Raw genomic sequence first — 18171 nt, 5'->3', positions numbered from 1 at the left:
CTAAGTTTAGTATCGTCGAGCCTAAGCAAAACACACCAAACGTAATTGATGCAATTTTTAAAGCATTCTACAAAATAGCTTATATATTATGGGATCAGTGATGGTATGATGCTATCAACATCATTGGGTTCAAAAGTAATTTCACTTATACATATAAAGCTAGGTATAAAAGTGTTTTATTGTATACAAATAAGTACAAAGCCCATCCTGTTGGCTATTATAGACTCTAGTGACGCGGCCTAGCGTACTGAAATATGGACTATGTTCTCTTAATCTTTAGGTTTTAAGAGGCGGATTTACCAATAATTTATAGAGTTCATAACAAAGTTACCAATAATGGTATATTTAAAGGTTAGTATGATAATGGTTTACAGCCAGAAATGTTACTAATATAACTGTTGCTGCGATAGAATTTTAACGATATGTGCAATTCGATATCCAGCCCATTTAATATGAACTTGGAAATTTGTTTTTCTAAAAACAATTAGTTCTACAGACCACCATGAGCAACAGTTATTTTTGGTTTATCAAGAATTCGTAACTCTATAGTGAAATTTTCTTCAAATGATTTTGTGTACAAATTTTAAACAATTTCATTTGTTAAAATAATTTTTAATTTGTATATGAACTGATTATTTCTTTCATTTAGGATTTATCGGTAATAAAATCTTGTCTTTTCCGTAGTTAATTCTCAACTTTGAGAGTTAAATCTAGGGTGAATCAAACCGAACGTGCCTGTTTACTCGCATTTAAGATAAGAAAGCAGCAATAGTGAAGGGTGAACACCTTTAACATATAGGTACTAATATGCATAAATAACATATAATATAATAATATCATCCCTATATTATATACTGTCCCACTGTTGGGCACGGGCCTCCTCTACTAATAAGAGGGATTACCACGCTGGACTAGTACGGATTGGTAGACTTCCCACACCCTTGACATTCCTATAGAGAACTTCTCAGGTATGCAGGTTTCCTCACGATGTTTTCCTTCACCGTTAAAGTAAGCGATAATTCACAAAAAATAAAACTCATTTTTTTTTAGAAAACTCAGAGGTGTGTGCCCTTGGGATTTGAACCTGCGGACATTCGTCTCGGCAGTCCGTTCCACAACCAACTAGGCTATCGCTGTCGTATGCACAAATACAGCCTGCAAATTATTCTAATGATAATTAGATTTTACATAAATTAGGAAAGAGAAGCCCGCAGGAAATAGGTTATATAAACCTTTCCGCACTGGTACGCGGTATACATAGTGATTATCGATTGTTTCATCCTATCAACTATTCTCGTAGACTTTGTTAAGTAATTATTGTCAGTTTAGATTGCAACCGTGTTTCAAGATAGTGCAAAGCTCGATCGATAAATTAAACTTTTCCTTATAAATTTATGGTGAAAAGTGAAACACGACGATGGTGACAAAACTAAATAAACAGTAGCAACTAGCAACACCGTTCAGTACATTAATTACAAAGTGTATTTAGGCTCTGTGTTCATCACCCTAAGATATCAAGTTATGTGTCAATAACCTTTGTTTTCTGCAAGTCTAAACATGGCTTAGAACATGCCCACACCGAATTTTATGACATTGTATTGTAACTGAATAGAAGGGTATCTGAAGTCTACCGATCCGCACTAGGCGAGCGTGGTGGACTAAGGCCAAATCCCTCTTAGTAGAAGAGAAGGCCTGTTCCCAGTAGTGGGACAGTATATATTACAGCAGTGGCAAAGGGTTTATAGAAACCGATTCCTGTCGGCTTCCCTTTCGTAATTGATGTATAACCTAATTATCATTAAAACGATTTGCAGATCACATTTATGCGTCTTAATATTTATAAGTTGTGAAGGGTTTCCTTTTGGAAAATTTCACCCTTGTCCACTGTAGTACAGGGCTGATATTATTATACATTATAAATCATATATGTTACATTGTTTTAAAGTTAACAAGACGAATTCTAGAGCCTTATTCTCTATGCTTTTGACAGCGCGTAACGCATCGCGTCGCGTTTAAGGCAATAGAAATCGGCATACCGAATACTATTCCACGCTGATTTCACGTAGATACCGTAACACGGCCGTGTTTCACGTTTACATTGTCATAGAGAATAAGACCTCTGTAAGGCTTAAGTTAAAACTTACTTTAACTTCTTTTGAACGTATGATATTATTGGCACATTTATCTCATTAAAATAAGCTTATCTTTTTAATATGCTGTGTATTTCATTTGGTATCGTTAATCAGATTTAAATAATCCTTCGTTAATACAATACAAATTTAATTAAATTCATTTTGTTAAACGTTTAAACTGCTCCAAAGAGGCTTAACTTGTTTTGGATCGAATGAATATATAAATAAATTGGTCAATTTATTCCCTTTTCAACTCTTTCGCATTTGCATTTCTAATATAAATTATTATTCTGAAATGTAAAATTTAAGGAAAAGGAATGAAAAGTCGTTTATATTTAACTATCTTCTAATCTATACAAAATGTAAAGCTGAAGAGTCTGTTTGTTTGAATGAGCTAATCTCAGGAACTGCTAGTTCAAAGTGATTTTTTGTATGGCATAAGCCAATTATCGAGGAAGAATATAGGCTATATATCATCAAGCTATAACCAATAGGAGCGAAGCAGTAATATGATACAAAAAGCATGCTTGGGAGTGATGTACCTTCGTATTATTTAAAGAATTTTCAGAATTATCGAAGTAGTTTTAGCGATAAGGGTTTTGTAATAAATGCATCAGGTTATTCGCCTTTTCTACTCAATTTCAACTCAAAGTCCGTAATTTTTTTTTTTTTTTTTTTTTTTACTGTGCGGATCGGCCGGTGGTCACGGTGGAGCATACGGTGGAGGTGTGCCCAGCTTGGGCTGAGCACCGCCGTGTTCTCACAACGGCCATCGGTGGCGGAGACCTCTCGCGTCGGGGCCTGGTAGAAGCCATGCTCCGGGGCGAGAGAGTGGGACGCAGTCACCTCCTTCTGCGAGGACGTGATGCTCGCAAAGGAGGTGGCGGAACGGATACGGCGCCAAAGCGCCCAACGTCCCATCCGCCACGGCAGACGCACAAGACGCGGGCGTCGAACGTCTGCTGAGGATCGTCGGCCTCCGTAGGCGCGGACCGTCGGGTGACGAGCATTGGGTAGCTCGTCGCCCGAAACACCCCAACGGCCCGTGTGTACGGCGCGTAGTGTTCCACGCGCGCTTCGAAGAGCAATGTCAGTATAATTTGCGGGGCCCTTTAGGGCCGGTGCCTGCCTAGCAGTGGCGAAGGGTGAAATTTTTCAAAAGGTAACCCGGTGTAAAAAAAATTGGCTTCAGTTAAGATATCGGGACAATTTATTGGAAAACAAAAACGAAGACAACGAATTAGTCTTGAATATAAATAGACAAACATTGACATGCCTACTAAATTACCTATTATGCGTAAATAATTGAAACATCCATAAAATCGAACAATAAACGTAAATAATTCTCCTTCCATTAATCACAAATATAGGTATTTACCTATTAATTTATTATAACAGCAACAAAAGTAAGTATTAAGATAATAACCACACTACCTACCTAAAAGTATCTGTTTATTTTCAAAATATAATTGTAAATGTAATAGAAATAGGTATCACGATCGCCAAACAGACCAACTGTTTAAGTCTACCTACATGATAAACATATATAATTATCAATTTAAATTATAATCAAGAAAGGTTATTCGTTAACTTTTGCTTGTATCGTGGTGATATATAAAATTCGGTAAAATATAATATTTATTTTCTTCTGATTTTGTGTCTGAAATCAAAAACTTTCAGATCTACTTCAAATATTTAACCATCTAAATACTAATATGTGAAATCACATACTAATAATATACTTCGTAAAGGTAGACATTATCTGATCACAAAGTAGTTAGTTATTTCCATTATAATACAATTTTATTTGTAGTTTCTAAATAAAGCGCTGGTAACTAAATATCAGAGAACTATCAAAAAATAAAATGAATATGACAATTTACAAACACCGCAACTTGGTAGCATAATAAATTATGACGTTTCAAGGACGTAAAAAGCGACAACGATACAAAGTCGGTTAACGTGAAGCCGAACTAGCGCGGGTTACCTTTGCCCATATCTTCCGCGCGATTTCGACAAATACTGGCATAGAAAGTCATAGAAAGTGCTGCCATCTATATTAAAAAACATGCTACGACATTAAGCCGCTTGACAGCGGGTTACCTTGCACCTGTGGCGTCACAATTTCACTTTGGTAACGGAATTTCTGGGGAACTAAATACAAGGTGCGCCATCTAATGTTATTTAGAATAAGTAATCGATATCGATTAAATTTAATAAACATCGGGTTAATGGCCGATAGATGTCATTATTAAGTTATCATTAATTAAGGTCAGGTGGGGCAAGTGCGCCGACGGGGTAAGTGCAACTACCCTAAAAAAATCGAGAACTATTGATGTTATACAATTACCGCAATCTTACATCTATGCTACTAACTGAAATACAGTTCCACTAAAAAACATAAATGGCTATGTTCATTTTAATACGATTTATTCGCCATTTTATTTTAAGTGTCATTTAGACCTGTAAACCGAGATGACCCTAAGAAAGATAACATCAAATATTTCAAGATATTTAACATATTTCTGTAAACCAGTAAGGTGAATACATAGTTTAAACCTTTTATTTTAACTTCCTGTCTGAATTTTATTTATATATACTAAAATAAAGGATTTTTTAGCAATGCGAAAAAATGTACCTATAAATTGTCGAGTAGGGCAAGTGCGCCACAGTTAGTAGTCGTATGGCGCACTTGCCCCTGATCCATATATAACCAACCTTTTTTGAGAATAAGTTTTACTAATATGAATTATTATTATTATTAAAATGTTATATTTAACAGCAGAATTTTTTGTACTCAAGGTATTTTGTTTTGAGCCGACTTAAATAAAAGGGCGTATTAGTTAATTCGTTTTTACAAAAGAAAAACTGAAATACCTTGGTCTAGAGCAACTTTACGTGAATAGGTTGCAACTGTTCGATCAGGCATGTTATCTGGATATAATGCAGCTAAAACATATCAAATGTCATAAGGCCAAATTCTAAGTAATTGCGTTATAACGCATTCAAAATTGTTAATTCCTACATTTTGTTTTTTTTTTTTACTTTTTAGAAATAAAATAGATTTTATATTAGGGCTACCATTTTTTATTCCAACATATCCGCACACAAAACTCTAACCTAACAAAAAATTATATATCAAAAAAAAATCTAAAATGTTTTCAAGCCCTGATTTACATATATATGGCGCACTTACCCCGAATTTGATTTGACAGCCATAGTTTGTTATAATATTGAGTGATTAAAAATTATCCAAGAGCGATGCGAGTAAAACTTATTTCTCTATGGACTAAAGTGAGTGTTTTCTTTATAATGTTTCTTATTGGCGATTTTTTGACACAGGCGCACTTACCCCATTTCCAGAGGCAAGTGCGCCTACTACCATTTTTTTTTACTTTGAGCAAAATATTATTAATTTATAGTACGATTTCCTTGAATGGCTATAGGTTGTTATCACAAAATACCAAATATTCTTAAATTAATAAAATTACATTCTTAAGTCAGCACAAAAAGAAATTATTTTGCATTGAATCCAGCTATGAAAATTTTATGGCGCACTTCCCCCGACTGACCTTAATAATTTAAGCTATTATAATTATTGTTCATTGTCTGATATGTTTTAAATTTAAATTTACCTACTAAATATATTGTTTAGTATCACCGAAAACCTAAAAGGGAAGCCGGTGGGAATCGGCTTGTATGGACGCTTCGCCACTGCTGCCTAGGTCTCAATGCCACCGGATCTTGGACCTAGGCACATAGTCAAAGGATAGGAACACCGTAGGTTCTTAGTCAGTAAAAGTCTGACACGCCCTCCTGCCCATCCCAAGGCGGGAGATAGTCAACTGACGATTTACCTACGTAAAAAAAAAAAAAAAAAAAAAAAAGTCCGTAATTTTCCCCAATATATTGCCTCTTCGAGGATAAAAGCGTGATGTTTTGTTTTATAAATTCTTCAGTTTTATGTTATTAAAACAGATTGTTACAATTTGAATAAGTCTTGCGTGTTGAATATTAATCATAATCACTCTGACTTGAAATTATAAATCTAATCTTATTGTTATAAAATTATTTTTAATGGAATATTTTAATCAGTTCAGTAATCCCAAGAAGATTAAGTACATATATTATTAGTTCAAATATAAAAATTAGTATTGCATTTTATAAAGAATTATTTTTATTTTTTTGTTTATACTTAAAATATAATTATTTAAGTCTCACTACCATTCATATTTTAACGAAAAAAATCTCTGAAATATAATAAAAATTGTAATTTATTAGTATTTAGTAAATTTTACATAATAGAGGTGAGGCTTTGAGCATTTCAAATGTAACTAAATCACGTTAAATTAAATTTATTTATTACGTATTAAAACATATTTATTATTCTGCTCATTACCTTATACCAGATCAATAAAAATAATTTCAAGTGCATGTAATCACAAAAATATATGGTTAGAGGCTATATTCCGTCTGCGAGCACATACCTTCTTTTTCGTCTTTGCAATTACGTGCGGTCTAATCGAAAGACAGCTTTGATAGTCGTATAGCTAAAAGAGTAAAAAAACCCTTATTTATCTAATAACCTACCCTAGATGGAATAGGACCCCCTCTCATACTAAAATATCTTCAACTACAATTGTTTTATAGATAACATTTTTTTGTTGATGGTAGCATATATTTTATACCCGCCTGGATAGCGACCACCGTACGCAAGGTATTAAAACCCGCCATAGTGGCCCACGTAAGTGTCTCGTTCCGGCATCAGCCTGTGTATATCCGGTTCGAACAGGCCGACATAATTGTGTCGACTGCCGAGGAGTAATCATCACTTCTCAGTCAACATTTTATTGGACCCCACTCCACTTACCATCAGGTGTAGTAAGTTCACTTTCAGTGCTCGTATAAAAAAAACAATACGTTCTCAATTGGGTAGCCAATAAATCGCACGAACAGTTTCGTGTTTGAGTCGCGTCGGGAGGTACGAACGGGCGCCGGATGCGATGCCTCTGTCGAGTCTTCGTTACCTCCATTCAGGGCTTTGAGCTTTCGAATTCCCAGTTCATTTACTTCTGGATTTGTTTGGATTCTAGTGTTTATCTTTGCGATGTAAATGTGATGTTAATGTGGATAAGATTTTAAGATCTTTTGAACTTATTCATATTTATACAAGTATATTTTATATTTTAAGTTTGTTGAGTTTGATTTAGTTATTCAAATCGTGTTAATTCGAGATAGTCACGTATACCACTTTTTAGTTTTATATTAAACTACTTTTTATAAATAGTAGAACCACACTGTAGACATATTTACAAATTAATTAATTTCTATATTTATTTTTTTTATATAATTTATTAACCCAAAAATATCTTCGGTTTACAAAAGTATTTATAAAAATTGTTTGGCTAATGTAAAAACCATTTATGTATTGTGAAATTCTGTTAGTACTGTTTGTATTCCTAAATAAAATAAAATATTTGTTTACAGTATGAATGTGGCAGCTTAGCTAGAATAATATCCTGTAAAATCAAATGCGTTTTTTATTGTACATGTTCCGGATATCAACGAAATTAAATATAATGTAATAAATGCAACAATTTCTCTAGCCTCAAAGCCATCGGAATCGGAGTATAAAGATTCAAGTACGTTCGATTTACGTCACACTGATATACAACAATCCAACAATAAGCTATTTCATTAACGAGTTTATACAAAATACGTACGTGAAAACAATTAAACGCAATGATTAATAACAGTAATTTATCATTTGCATATGCGATATCGCGGTAAGCACTCAAATGGGATTATTAATTCACCTTTGACACAAGAATGTAAGTATAATTCCATGCGTTTCTTTGTCTATTTGTTTATAAGCCCATTTGTTAAAATTCCTCATCTTAAGGCCCATCTGCGAGCAGTCGACCTTGAGCATTCATTCCATTTACGACGTAAGAGTTACGAACGGAAACATTCAAATATTATTCGTTAATATATGTATAAAATCAATTTTATGTCTTATCGAACATTTTTAACAACCAAAATGTTCTTTATTGTCTATTTAATTACTATTAGTATGGTTGCAAATTAAAATGACGTAAACTTTAGTAGATACACGAACCCAACAATTTTAGAAGAAGTTTTATTATGAAATTTTAGAAAACAATATCTACATTCTAAAAATAATAAAGTTAAGATAACATATTGTGGCAATTTTATGCTTAATTTTCGTATCTATACTATAAAGAAATATTGTATTGTATAAACAAAAATTGATTATATTTTTTAAAAATACCAAAATCTTGGTTCCAAAAAACGCAAAAACAAAGTATCATTAATGTCTAAACAGAACTTTCGAAACATAAACAAAATAATAAATAAAAACTTGGCTCAATTTATGGTTTAAGATTTCCTCTGGGATCAGGTAACATTTGAATTAAATGTAACATGTGCCAAATGTCCCAAGTTGTGGCCATAAGTCAGAGCAATATATTGCGATTTCAATATCGAATATTTGTACTGGCAGCACGTTTCAAATTGGGCTTATATAAATACACAATTGATTTTCAGCCTAGATTTTTTTTGCTCTGGCAAATTGGATTGCTTATAAAAATTTCACAAAGCTATGCTTAGTTAAAACACAAATTTTCTCGATCTGCTGTAAGTCAAAACCCGCCTCTTAATAAGGTTTAAACTAGGAACCGGTGATGTTTTTGACAGTTATTTAAGCAATTCTCAATCATCTCGTAACGCTAAAACAAGTTTATAAGTAGTACAGGGCCCTTATTCTGTATGATAGTGTAAACGCGTAACGCGGCCGTGTCATGTTATCTTCGAGAAATGTGCGTGGAATGGTATTCTGTAAGCCAAATTTCTATAGTCCTAAACATGATGCGTTGTGTTACGTGCTTGTTATACACTGTCAAAATAACGTGCGGGATAGAGAATAAGGCCCCTGGGCCCTTATTCTGTGTGATAGTGTAAACGCGTAACGCGGCCGTGTCATGTTATCTTCAAGAAATATGCGTGGAATAGTATTCTGTAAGCCAAATTCCTATAGTCCTAAACATGATGCGTTGTGTTACGCACGGTTAAAATAACGTGCGGGATAGAGAATAAGGCCCCTGTATGTCTTGTTATAGAATGGCAATTATTTGCGCTGTTTTATAATAAATTCACTGACTTTAACTTCATAATCCACATGTTTGGCTATTTTCATAAAAGGTTTTATTAATTTAATTTAAAATACTATTGTTTGGAATTACAATGTGGATCTATAGGGATGAACTCTCCTATCACTAATCTTACATTCTTTGAAAACAGCGTTGATAAATGCACCCCACGGTAACTAATCTGCGACCAAATCTATACATAAGTTTGATACGTATCTTGATTTAGAAGTTTGTCGCTGACAGGGCTTTTATTTGGTATTGTCCTTTCAAATTTACGTCTAGCGTAAATGGTGAAACTAAGCTCAATCGCAAATGGAATGTCACTCAATTGAAAGCCTGAGGCGCGACTCACGCAACAACACAGCGTCTAATACTTCTGCTTGAATCATTCTTCAATCAGTTTTAAATGATAACTATAATATCGCTTGTCAACTTCCTTTTCGCGTTATAAATTGATTTTGGTTATGAATCTGAATATTACGCGGTGTAGTACGTAGAAAATTAATAAAATAATTTTAAGAAAAAAGGTGATAAATATTCCGACCATCAAATCCTCTGACTTTGATATTTATGGACGGCAATGATTTCTTAACCGATAACCCATTTCCTTTCTCTTTTTTGTTTTAAAAATTATCCTCTACGGTAATAATAAGAATCTTTCAGAGTGAAATTACGAGGTAATTATTGACTGTCCTGTATTCGGCTCACATTATTACAGCATAGAGTCCACTATTCAACTTACAAGTCTTTAGAGCTATAAAAGTAATAAATACACAGAAATCATGAGTCACGATCTTATTCCACATTCTCCCCTAATTAAATAGCTAGTGGCAAAGCTACTCATTTCGTAACAAATGTCCAAAGTAATTCGCACCCTTATCAAGTGCATGCAGACGCCGCTGTGAGTGAGCAGAGATTATGCAAGAAATAACTGGAAATATTCTTACTAGTTGGCTTAATCTACTTTAGTAGACAGTTATGTACTGGCGATGTTTCATTAAAATAATTTAAACTTAATATAATTTGTAGGAGAGCGGCGATAGCCTAGTTGGGTGTGGAACGGACTGCCAAGACGAATGTCCGCAGGTTCAAATCCCAAGGGCACACACCTCTGACTCTTCTAAAAAAAAAAAAATCATGTGTGTATTCTTTGTGAATTTATCGTTCGCTTTAACGGTGAAGGAAAACATCGTGAGGAAACCTGCACATCTGAGAAGTTCTATATATAGGAATTTCGAAGGTGTGTGAAGTCTACCAATCCGCACTAGGCCAGCGTGGTGGACTAAGGCCTAATCCCTCTCAGTAGTAGAGGAGGCCCGTGCTCAGCAGTGGGCAAGTATATAATACAGGGCTGATATTATTATTATTATTATTATTATTATAATTTGTAAGTTTATTTTTGATAAATATATACGAAATAAAATTAAATGCGGTACATCTAATGCCATCTTCAAAAAATCTATATACATTTAAAATACTTATAATAGTATTCCGTTCCGCTTGACGTAATATTTGTAAGGAGTTGACAATGTGTTCAATAATTAATTATTTAATAGTTTTTTTTTAATAGCCCAAAGAGTACAAATCGATTATATATATTGTTTACTTAGCGTAACTATGTATAGAAAAATAAAATATGCAACGTCGGTGACCATAAAGAGACTGAATTTATGTTATGGGCACTGGAACCACTCCAAATAATAATATAATTTGTTAAATTATTTTTTTTTTATTCATCCCATCATTTATAATCCTTGTAATATAGGTATGCACATTGTTACTAAAGGAACATCAAGTTTAATAAAATGGGATAGTAATTTTGTATTTTGATCAAAAAAATCACAATTCATTCCGACCATTTCTGGACTGCGTTTGTAACATTGATCGACTTTGCATTAGTACATGCAGAATTTAGGAGCCCCGCGGGATACTCCGGACGTTCATTTACGACCAAAGCGTCTAGTTTTATCACCATGTATGCAATTAGTTTTCTGTCCAGCATTTGAAGATAATTTGCGATTTGTTTTTTCATTTGCATACGATAGTGCTATTAAAATGATTTATATTTCTTTAATAATATTTGTAAACATTGCAATTAGTTCCAAATATATGTTTTTATAAGCCAATCATTGACATTTGTTCATTCTTCTTAGGTGCCCGTCGGGGCTGAGTTCGCTGTTTATGTAATATCTAAAAAAATATTAACTTAATTTTGTACAAAATAATAATTGTATCTTATGTACACATAAATATAAAAGTAAATAAGGTTTAGTGTTAAAATACAATTTATTTATGCACTTTTATGTATATTCATTTAATTAAATCTTAATATATCAAACTTAAATTTAGTTCGTCAAACTGCAGCCAAAATGTTAAGTATATTAATAGCTTTAAATTTTATCATGTAAGTTTTAATGATAACGATTAATTAGAATGTTAACTGAGGCAAGCTTTCTAACAACATTGTAAGACTAATTAGTAGATTAGTGATTTATTTTTTTATTATAAATTTTAATAATAAATGTGTTGATCATGTAAATTACAAAATAATTGCGTAAAATTCAATTTACATATTTGCATAATTATTATTTGTCTAGATTTGAGGTGTCGGCAAGCGTAGCATTCCTACCTTCAAGAGAGACCGACAAATTTATAAAGGTCTAAGGAACTCGCTGTATGCAGCCGTTTCTAACAGGTTGATCTGGAAATCTTCAGTAGACTTCCAAAAACTAAGAACATTCATAAAGCGATATTGACCTATCTAGGTTCATACTTAATAATTCATAAAATTTATATGAAGCCGAATTCTCTAAACTTCGAAATTTCCAAATACGATACATGATTCAAGAAGAATACACAACAATGATTGAATGAATCAACAGACGAGAATTCACGGAGTCACGACTTTAGAAAATCTCAATTCAAGTGGAGCTCTCGCGTCCGTAAAAATGAAAATCGAATAAGCACCTTATGAAATATTTATAGTGTTGGTTGAACGCCGGCTTGTTGGAGGTTCCGCTCTTCTCTTCAAGTGTGCTTGTGTACCGGTGATGTTACAATAACTAAACAATTGTGATGTATATTTTTCTTTGTATCGGATTAAAAGGTTCTAGAGTGTTATCCACAAGTGGTATTGTTTAATCATAGATCTATGATAAAACGTAGATCAATAGGAAATGTTTTAATTTTTTTAATAAATTCTAATATTTATTGAATCATTAATTTCACCGAAATATCAAAACAGTTCTACTAATCCACCTGTATAGATAGTCGATTAAGCACTGAATATAATGTGTAACTATATTATTCATATACATCTTTGACGCACATTTGGGCTCTTTTGATCTGAACAAAAAAGATCAGGAATCCTTTCATTATTGGCATCTGTGTCCCACGTCATTCCAGAACCGGACATGACATCAACAAAGGAAATTCAAGTAAACGCGAATGGCGTGGGTCATTCCCATAAATGCTTGAATTATTCAAAGCATATTTGGAAATTGTGTTCGGTGCAGTGGTCGCAACGTTTCCAGCATTTTAGATGAGGCAAATACCTCGGGACACCTTGACTCGTGCGAATATCTTAGTGGTTAAGTGGCTAACTCTAACCCTGCATTTCAATAGCATTGTGGATATTAGCTTTGAAGACTAGATGAAAATTGACTCGAGTGTATTTACACCATTCGATAGAATAACTTCTGTTATCAAACAGAATCTTATGGGAACATAGAGTTTAATTTAGCAGTGAGTATGAAAATGAAACAGATTATCCGGAAATAAGTGAACAAAGCTCATTAATCCAAGCTGCCATGAGACTTGTTGCCGCCGTGGAGCGCTAGGCAGTACTTTGTCATTCGAAATTCTGTGTGGTTTTTCGTTTGTGGTGGTGGTCGTATCGCTTATCAGCAGGCGAGTGGCTTTTTCGTCTCGTTGTTCAACAGCAATAAACAACATTGAAGTATAAACACAGTGATTGAAAGAGGAAGCACTTTGTATGGACTAGAAATCTCTATGTTCCTTACCATAATTAACTTCACTGTACAAAAGAATAAATTCTAACATCGAAAAATCATCAATAAGCAATAAAAGTATTTCAGTATTAATCGACTTATGATAAAAAAGATTCTTATCGACTTTGAAGCCAACTTCAATAGAACTTAAAATCCAATATCTACTGTAAAAATATGATTTGAATATCAAATCCCCGGAGTGAAGTACTGTGATAACGGCATGCTCCAAAAATGTAATTTCCAGTTAGACCAAAGTTGTATTAGCTCACCGATCTGTGATATAAATGAAATGTAAATGATGGATGTCGTTCGATAGATAACTTTATGATTTATTTTAAATTTTGACATCCGTAACATAAACTTACATGCGTATGGACAGGGTAGGAGTAGTTAAAATTTTTCTTTATAATATTTTGTCCGTCTAATTAAATTATATAAAATTGTCATGTCAGCTGTCATAAATGTAAGCTTGCTGACAGCAAAATGAATAGCAATTTTATTAAAATACTTTTTTTATAGATAAAACATATTATTATAATGGTCCATTAACTATCTCGCCAACCCACTATAGTTAGTTAGACACGTCAACCTAGATGAAACGAAATACTTTTTGCTTTAAAATTATAAATTAATGTTCACCTTTATATTTCAACTAAAAGTTTTTATCATTTCATAAATAAAATGAGATCTTGAAAATTTTGACACTAAAACCTTATACATCTTCTACGTTGCCTTCGGCTTTACCTTGAGAACTTAAATAGGTAATTGTTTTTGTTCACAATTACCGAAGACTTTGGTATTTATTTTTTCGTACAAAGGTATTGTTTCATAAAAAAACGTCTGCATTGAATTAAAGTTTAATAGTCTTTCATATTTCTGTGTATTGATTTTGGTTTTTATAAGTTTTCCTGTAGGTACAAGAACTTTTATAGTTTAATCATTTACGAGGTATACGAAAACCGTTTAATACAAATATAGCTACATTATGGTACATATATTTCAACTTTACTTTCGACTTCTAATAATAATAATAATATCAGCCCTGTATTATATACTTGCCCACTGCTGAGCACGGGCCTCCTCTACTACTGAGATGGATTAGGCCTTAGTCCACCACGCTGGCCTAGTGCGGATTAGTAGACTTCACACACATTCGGAATTCCTATAGAGAATTTCTCCGATGTGCAGGTTTCCTCACGATGTTTTCCTTCAGCGTTAAAGCGAACGATAAATTCACAAAGAAAACACACATGATTTTTTTTAGAAAAGTCAGAGGTGTGTGCCCTTGGGATTTGAACCTGCGGACATTCGTCTCGGCAGTCCGTTCCACACCCAACTAGGCTATCGTCGCTTACTAGGCTATCGCCGCTTTTTATTTTTCGACTTCTAATAAAATAATTAATAAGAAAGTTTCATATTATTAATGGCATACATTATATCATTCTCTTGAAGCCATATTCAGAAAACTTACTCAAATAAATCTTATTGAAATCAATTCCAATGCTGTTCAAAACCAATATGGCGTTTGAGTTACTCAATACCGAATATAATTTAAATATATTGAAGAGCAAATAAGAGCTAAGTGTACACAATTGTGCCTGTAAATATAGTCTATCCTTGCATTGGCACTTAGAAAGGCAAACACTTCAGAGACATTCTGCCAAATTCCCAAACAAGATAAGTTTAACAGCTCAATGCAAGATAAAAATGAATACATTCGATTATCTTCGCCTCTATTGAGCCAAGTCTAACTGAGTTTGAATTGAATAGTACAATTTGTACAGATGGTATAAGATTTAAAAACACAGACATTTAAATATACTTCGGATGTTTTTAATTTTAATATTATAAATCAGAGATACATGACTGGTATAGATTAACGACCGTTTCGAATAATTAACGCACCGCGTTGCTTTTTCGGTTCATCGTGAATGTACGACAAAAAGAACTAAGTTTTTCTTACATGCTGACAAATTTGTTATTTTCATTTGTTGATCGTCGGAATCGTATCAAAGATTAAGGTTTAGATCGTTTATTGAAAACGCAACACAAATAACACCTTTATCTCGATAAGGGTAGCTAGTTATGTAACAAGGGCCCTCTATTTTCGCCGTGTGTGTTCCCCATTCTATGATGGCGGGCGACTCTATCGCCATATCGGACTCAAATTCCAGACTTCGCGCTGATACTGAGTAGAAAAACCCAAATATCATTCTGCCCGACCCGAGACTCGAGCCCAGAACCTCAAGGCCGTGTCGTAGAGCACATGAAACACAACTACACTATCGAGGCAGTTTATTTCAAAACGGCCAGGACAGATGTAAGATTACCTAGACCCATGGATTTATTCTTTTCTCTGTACATACCTAGAACCAATAAACAATTTTTATTTTCTCAACACTAGCCATCCTCTAATCTTTAGTATTTTGAAAACCGAAACCAAAGGATATAGAAATCATACACTTTAATTGAGAAACATTTTATTAGATTTTTTATTACTTTGAATGACGAGACGAGCTTGCCGTTCGCTTGATGGTAAGCGATACGACCGCCCATAAACAGTATAAAACAGGCTTGCCATCCTGAGACGTGAGATGTTAAGTCTTATTATGTCCAGTAATTACACTGGCTACAATGTAACTACAAACCGGAACCGCCACCGGAATGTCTATTACTATCGCCAATCGCAGTGTCTACACTGCTGCTTGGCTATATATATTAATAAGCAAGAAATAGACATTGCGGTGGTACCTACCCAGGCGGACTCTCACATATGAAAGACCTACCAGTGAAAGTAGCTATTGACGTTTTAATAATCTTAAGTGAACAATCTGTATCACACGTGTATTGTGTCCGCTCTCAACACCCGGCGCATGTCGCCTAGCCTTGGCGATATCAATTAAACTGCGCACTAGAATTTCTTATCATTCGCCGCCGGCTGCTAGAAACAAAAGCAGTGGAGTCTATCTCTTGCTCCCTTACTACGGTCTCTCGGATCATCAAATGAATCCAGAGTTAATTGCCATGTTAATAAACTCGCTGAGATAAATGTGAATAAAACGCAACTTTTTGAAAAGTAATCTTGCTTCACAATATTATAGTTACTGAATTTTAAATAGCCAATTATTTCTTGCTTATGAATATATGCTTTAACACCGTCTGGTGTCAAGAAATTTAATGTAACTGCATGTACGTACATGCCATAATATTAAATTGCTTTAAAAACATAATGATCGTAGTGCATAATACATAAGTTTTATGTTGTTACAGGATTTTGGACTTTACATTACATATACTACCGATCTTATTACTTCAAAAATCTAGAAATATTTTTTGTCTTTATTTATTTATAGACTTTGATTATCTTAAGGGACTATCCCAGTTCTATGGTAAAAATATATTTAAATTATTTTGGAATTATTAACATTATATACAAAAGAGATGCTGTATCCGAACGATGCTCTAAGAGAATACTTTAAAAATACCGACATCCTTAAGGTTTATATTTCCAAGTTCCGCTTAGAGCTCCATCAATATTTTTTGACCTAACACATTTAACAAATATATTATAGATATCTTCAGTAGTATCACATACTTTATCTTTTTATAAAGACACAAGATAAATTTCGTACTTGATAAAATGCGACATACTACATATCTCACCATCGAATATATGAGTGACTCATAGTAGGAGCTTCAAATTTGAATAGTTTGAGGGCTTGAACACTATAAAAGATCAGAAATTCGTCACTTTCTTCTTATTCGAAAAAGGAAGAGTCCATGCGAAAGCTGAAGGGAGCGCTTCTTTAGATGAGATGAAGGAAATTGCACAATTCAATTTGTTCGTCTCCGGAAACGTTGACTTGGCACTTTCTTGAAATTTGATATCGATATCTGGAGCTGCGGTGTCGTTAAAATGAGGATGCGGTTTATTTCCTTGCATATATTTTAAAGGATTTTCATCTTTATTGTTTTGCTGGGTGTTGCCTCATTAAGGTCTTTAAATATCTTGTTGAATAAAATATTTATTTGTGTCCTTTCTACAGAACGTGCTGCTGTTGGTAGAATATATTTTATATCCGGGATAGCGACCACGGTACACAACGTCTTAAAGCCCGCCATATTGGCCATGTACGTGTGTCGCGTTCCTTGATCAGCGTGTGTATATCCCGTTCTAAAAGACCGGCATAGTTGTGTGGACTGTCGAGGGATATTCATCTCTCAGTCGACATTCTATTGGACCCCACTCCACTTATCATCAGGTGCAGTGGGGCCAATTTGCTACGCACCTATAAAAAAAGACGTTCCAAATTTGGTAACAGTTAATGTGATTTTCTTAGTAAATATTTTATCGATTTAAAATATGTTTGAACTCAAAGGTACAACGACGGTTTTGTAACAAATACTCACCAAATTACCAATAAATTTGTATTTCGCTTACGATATCATAAAAAACATAAATCATTCACGCTACATGCAAATAGCCATTCGGTGTTATTAATGCTTCCCGTTTTAAATAATAACCTTCATCAGAAAGCATCGCAGCGATTTTCATGATAATTAAAAGGAAACCCAAATTAGGTTGAATGCGTACTAATTTTGGGAGATAAAAGAGAATAATGGATGACGTTTTACATCTCTGGTATTTTAATACTTAATTACAACAATTAATTTGAAACGTCGCATAAAGTAGCGTGGTTTATGGTTAAAAATATTAAGGCTGTTATTTACTTTAAGTCCTTTCTCTATTGGCGTTTGCTAGTCTCTGTATTATCTCTTAGCTGTATTATTCTGATAAATGGTTGGTACAAAACTCCTGCTTGAACTTGTCGTACTCTAGTTACAAAGTCATAACTTTGC

The sequence above is a fragment of the Manduca sexta genome, chromosome 22 (genome assembly GCF_014839805.1).
Source record: "Manduca sexta isolate Smith_Timp_Sample1 chromosome 22, JHU_Msex_v1.0, whole genome shotgun sequence".
Lineage (NCBI taxonomy): Eukaryota > Metazoa > Arthropoda > Insecta > Lepidoptera > Sphingidae > Manduca > Manduca sexta.
Note: the sequence above shows the minus strand (reverse complement) of the source record.